The sequence below is a fragment of the Lytechinus variegatus genome, chromosome 9 (genome assembly GCF_018143015.1).
Source record: "Lytechinus variegatus isolate NC3 chromosome 9, Lvar_3.0, whole genome shotgun sequence".
Lineage (NCBI taxonomy): Eukaryota > Metazoa > Echinodermata > Echinoidea > Temnopleuroida > Toxopneustidae > Lytechinus > Lytechinus variegatus.
The window spans coordinates 34524375-34530174 of NC_054748.1; the positions used below are offsets into that span (position 1 = coordinate 34524375).

At 39.0% G+C, this 5800-nt stretch overlaps 1 long non-coding RNA gene across 1 annotated transcript; it reads left to right on the top strand.

The window, feature by feature from the left end:
• On the top strand, positions 1 to 2231 carry LOC121421416. The gene is made up of 3 exons (XR_005970971.1): positions 1 to 124; positions 964 to 1010; positions 2119 to 2231. It is a non-coding gene; the product is annotated as an uncharacterized LOC121421416 (long non-coding RNA).
• Positions 2232 to 5800: the final 3569 nt, after the last annotated feature.

Consider the following 5800-nt stretch of genomic DNA (forward strand, 5'->3'; position numbering starts at 1 on the left):
ACAGGGTCAATGTGAGGGATATGATATTCTGATCGGCGATTTTATCACTCTGGAGATTTTCCCGCCCAATCCCGACCCATTTCCCGCTCCTGTCGTGTTTCATTTCACACCGGAACGAGTAGTTGTAAGTACACGTGGACAAATTTTCTGCTCTTTATTTACATCGATAATTGTTTTGTTAATTATTTTAGCTAGTTAGCACACTGAAAATATAATTTGTCCTGACATTTCTTTTAAAAAAGATGAAAATAAATAAATCACCCTTTAGTAATGTTAAGTAATTTTGAAGGCTCATTGCAATTTAAAGGTAAAGTACCCGGATTCAAGGGATCGCCGTTGGTCGGTTTTGTTACGTGCTGTACTCGCCGCCATCTTCATTACGAAGATCATTTACAAAATTTGCATACGGCTGTCAATCATTAGCCAGTCGCAAAGCACATACACGCACATGCACGGTAAGTTATAACGTCTTTGCACGGTACACACAGGCTGCTGTGCTTTTGCCTGCATCAGGCGCGCTGGCCCAAACATTTGCTGACGTCACTTCAACAAGCAGAAGGGGGCGGAGTCAATCACGCCGAAGCATACGCGAACTGAGAGTTGTCAGAGTTCGGGCCGGTTCTGGCAATCAGTCTAAAAAAAGTAACATACAAAGTAACGTACGTTCATCTCAATTGGAAGTAGGTGCCTTCCGCAGCTCGTACGTATTCCAACAGCGCCCTCCCGAATCTTCGGAACGTATACCTTTAAATGAAGTAGCCACGGCCACTTTGGATAGTGTTGGCTCAATTCATGGACTAAAGCAGTCAATGATTCATCATCTTGGGTTCATAATATTATCAACAGATTAATTGTATTTGATAAATAGATCACACGTTCAGCTTGCCCTGGTTGATACGAATAACTGATTCGTGATTTTAATGTCTTTTCTGTTCTCTCCCTCTTACAAAATCTTGTTTTCAGACATTCCCAAACGAGACAGTGTGTGTATGGCTAGACGAGGAAGCGATGTAAGTTGTTTGACAATTACAATAAATGTAATTGACATTGTGTCCATTACAAGGGCTAGACACATATGCTGCAAGTAATATGTGGAGCGTTGTGGCCCAGTGGATTAGTCTCCGGACTTTGAAACAGAGGGCCATGGGTTAAAATCCCAGCCATGGCGTAGTTTCCTTCAGCAAGAAATTCATCCACATTGTGCTGCACTCAACCCAGGTGAGGTGAATGGGTAACTGGCAGGAATTTATTCTTTGAAATGCGTGTGCGCTGTAATCTGAGTAATTATGGCTGCCAAGCTACAGCTGGGGTAATAATATTCAAGTCTACTGGAAGCGAATAGAGACATTATTGATAATGTTATATGCGTTATTACTGTAAATTATTATTTTATTTCATTATTTTGAATATTAGTGTTTCACATAGTTTGTGACTCGTTACTTTATCTTGGAAGTTTTAAAAGTAGTGTTAGAAATGTATTCGCTGTAAAGTAAGATAATTGACATGGAAATGGTTTCGCGGTACAGGCCTACCATCATCGTGATCATGACCCTCATGGTCGTCATCGTAGTTGTCATCAGTCATCATTATCACTATCACGAGCATCACCATCACAACGTCGTCATTATCATCAATATGAGCATCATCATCATCAACATTAACATCACTATCATTATGATGATGTTGATCATCATCATATGTGGAGCGTTGTGGCCCAGTGGATTAGTCTTCGGACATTGAAACAGAGGGTCGTGGGTTCGAATCCCAGCCATGGCGTAATTTCCTTCGGCAAGAAATTCATCCACATTGTGTGTTGCACTCGACCCAGGTGAGGAAAATAGGTACCTGGCAGGAATTTATTACTTGAAATGCCATCGCGCTGTAAAAAGCTGCGATGCTGAAGCCAAGGTAATAATTAGTTAATCCAATTAAGCGCATAGGGACGCATTTGGCAGTGATATGCGCTATATAAACATGTTGGTATTATTATTATTATCATGATGATGATGATGATGATTCATCGTCACTATCATCATTATCATCATCATCATCATCATCATTATCACCACCATTATCATCACCATTATCCTTCCTCTCATATTTTTTCATACGTACTAGTAACCATGACAACAACATCTGGAGAACGAGTGGGTGTGTCACCATCAACGGAACGGAATCCGGAACCAGATGCGAATGTGACCATCTGACTAGCTTTAGTATTCTTATGAAAGTCACCGAATATGAGGTAGGAACTTCAAACAAATGGGTACAATTAAATAAGAAACTGAAGACATACGGTTATTAAGGAATATGAATAAAGCCAACGGTGAATAATAGAAACCTGTCTCAATTTAGAAAACGAATTAGCATACTTAATTATGATCAGGGCTCCGTAACACAAAGGTTTGCGATGAATTGCAAGTATGAAAGAACCGCACCGATTGGCTCCCTGTCAGTATTTTAAACAGAGCGCGCGTGCAACGACGATCTTGATTGGTCATTGGTATTTAGCGATTGATTGCAAACCTTTGTGTTACGAAGCTCCGGACAGGTTGACTGTCCACTCCTGAAGACGGACAGTCAACCTGTCCGAAACGTCGAATCTCTCTACTAATCATCTCTACTCGCCGACTCAAGCCAGCATCTCCTAATCAGCTCTACTACTCAAGCTGTTCTCACTCAACATTCCTTCTGGTTTACAGTCGTTTTCAGGGCTACTTTCAAGAAAGAATACTCTTCTCTCAAATCTCCACTTTCTCGCCTATCCATTTCTTCTCTTCTATCCACTGTTTATATAACACTCCACATGGTGTACCGTAAACTACATCAGCAATTATCTTTTTTAAGGATCCATTTGTCAAGATTATTTTATCTATCTCGTAACCTGTTTTTTATTAATTCGTGACATTATTCCGTGATGTATTGAATTATTCATATTCATTCGTTGATTATCAATTTTATTTTCAGATACCAGAGATTCATGGAAAAGCCTTGTCTATCATCACCCTCATTGGCTGTGGTGTATCGATTGTGTGCGCAGTCCTCATTATTATTCTATTTCTTTGTTTTGGGTACGTAGACTAAATTATACATTTCCAAACCTTCTTTTTTTAGATTTTGTTTATACATCTAGTGAGATTTTAGTTTGTCACAGTTCAAGCGAGCCGACACTGATTTTGGGGGTGAAAATATTTTCATCGCGGTAAAACATCGCATGTGGAATTACTGAAATGTAGGCTATTTGTCATTATTTGATTGTTGGTAGGATTTAAAGGCGTCTTGTTTCTCCGGGAAAGATCGAGACTTTGAGGTTCACATCAACGGGACAGACGTATCCCCATACTCTGGTATGGGCAGTGGCGGACCGTGACCCCGAGAAGACAAAGCATTGGGGGGCACGGCATTGTTCACAAACAATGCAGTGCCCCCCCCCAATGCTTTGTCTCCTCCGGGTCACGGTCCGCTACTGGGTATGGGTGTAGGATTGGAGCTGTGATTTTCCTAATTTCTTTCTCTGTCATCTCAATCCTGCTTGCATACTAGTAGGCCTATACATGTATAACATATTTTTAGTAATAGCCCTGGTTTCAATTTGTGAGACACACCTACTCGACGTTATATCCTAGTAGATATCCTAATAATAAAAAAAGAAGAATAGACAGAAAAAAAACATGGAAAAGAACAATAAAAATGAAAGGAAAAAGAAATAAATATTTGAATTTTACTTTTTTTTAATTTAAGAAAACAAACGTTAATAATATAATATGTATTATGGCGAAAATAGTCAAATTGACTGGTTGCCAAATAGAAATAAGAACCCCCCCATTGATGAATTCATAGCAACAAAAACAATTTTATGTGTGGTCCGACTTTAGAGACGGCACTGCGTCGAAGGCTTGTCGACATGTCACACAGTGATGACAGTGAAGAAGTCTTTGTCAGGAATCGGTGAATCAAAACAGCAGTTTCGCACAGGATTCTTGACAAACGACATATTTTTTTTTTTGTCAGATCCGAAACCTAGGACGAAATTCCTGTTCCGGTTGACCAGTTTTCGACAAATACTTCCCAGCTGTTCATTGTAACATGAAGGATATTTTCAATGTTGTTTGTTGAAAATTAATGTCGACCATCGACCAGTCATATTTGACTATTACCGCCAACTCGTTAGGCCAACTATTATTTTCTTTTTTTTTCGACGTGTCTTTAAAAATCGTTCCTCTCCTTTTTTTTATTATTATTATTATAAAGACCATCGTATCTTACAGGTTACCGCATGATCCCGTCCTTTCGAACGACACCGTCCAGACATCGTCCTGTCTCTCCGGTGTAGACAGGGGGCTCCCTTTGGGATACTCTATATGCTTGAAACTCGAAAAAGAAATAGTAAAATAACCTGTTATATAGAGTCTTTTCCCGTGAAATAATCTCGCATATACCAATCAAATACATGTATGTCTGTTTTTTTTTGTATAAAAAAGATAAAATTTGATATGGGGAGGTTCGGATGATTCGAAATTTATGGTGCATTGTTAAATCAAGATTGTAAGTTAGGTGGAAATGGAGATGCAGTTAGTAAATAACCTACATATATATATATATACAAACACGCATATACATATTCTTTTTCCTTTCATTTCTTATCCTCTTCCTTCCATTCTTCTTTTTTCTTTTCCCTTTTGCTGAGTTCTTAAATTCGTTCTGCGTAGTAGAGCAAAAAAGTCCTTATTGTCTCAAGGCTCAAGACGCACGTGCTAGATTTTTATATATTTGACGTAGTGACATCTTTGCATCTAGCGTTCTGATATGACGGATGCGCAGACTATTTCTGTCGCATTGTCTATTCAAAATGCAAACGTAATAACATGACTGCCTATCCAACATGAACTTTAACAATATGTTCTCCTTCTTTTCTTTGGATTTAACAGATTGATGAAAGAGGAGAGGATTCTCCATACCATGTTACTTGTTGCTATTGCAGCGGGCCAGCTCACGTTTCTTGTTGGAATAGATCGAACAGAAAATAAGGTAAAAAAGAACACAACAATAAAGATAAAGCTTATAATGATATATCTGACACTAAGAATAATGTTTTCTGATGATGAAGATAGTTGGCAATGACGTTCAGGTTTTCTGCAATTAAATACATTCTTTTAATGATTAGGGACTACTGCTCAGCTGTGAATACACTGCAAATACAATGTGGACACTGTGAATACACTGTGGAATACTTTGAATACACGGTAAAAACACAATAAACACACTGTGACCACCCTGTGAATACACTGTGAACACACTGTGAACACACTGTGAACACTGTGAACACACTGTGGACACTCTGTGAACATACTGAGAACACACTGTAAACACTGTGAACACTCTATGAATGCACTGTGAACACAATGTGAACACTGTGTATACACTGTGACCACTCTGTGAATACACTGTGAACACACTGTGAACACTGTGAATACACTGTGGACACTCTGTGAACATACTGTAAACACACTGTAAACACTGTGAACACAATGTGAACACTGTGTATACACTGTGACCACTCTGTGAATACACTGTGAACACACTGTGAATACACTGTGGACACTCTGTGAACACACTGTGAATACACTGTAAACACTGTGAACACTCTATGAATGCACTGTGAACACAATGTGAACACTGTGTATACACTGTGACCACTCTGTGAATACACTGTGAACACACTGTGAACACTGTGAATACACTGTGGACACTCTGTGAACATACTGTAAACACACTGTAAACACTGTGAACACTCTATGAA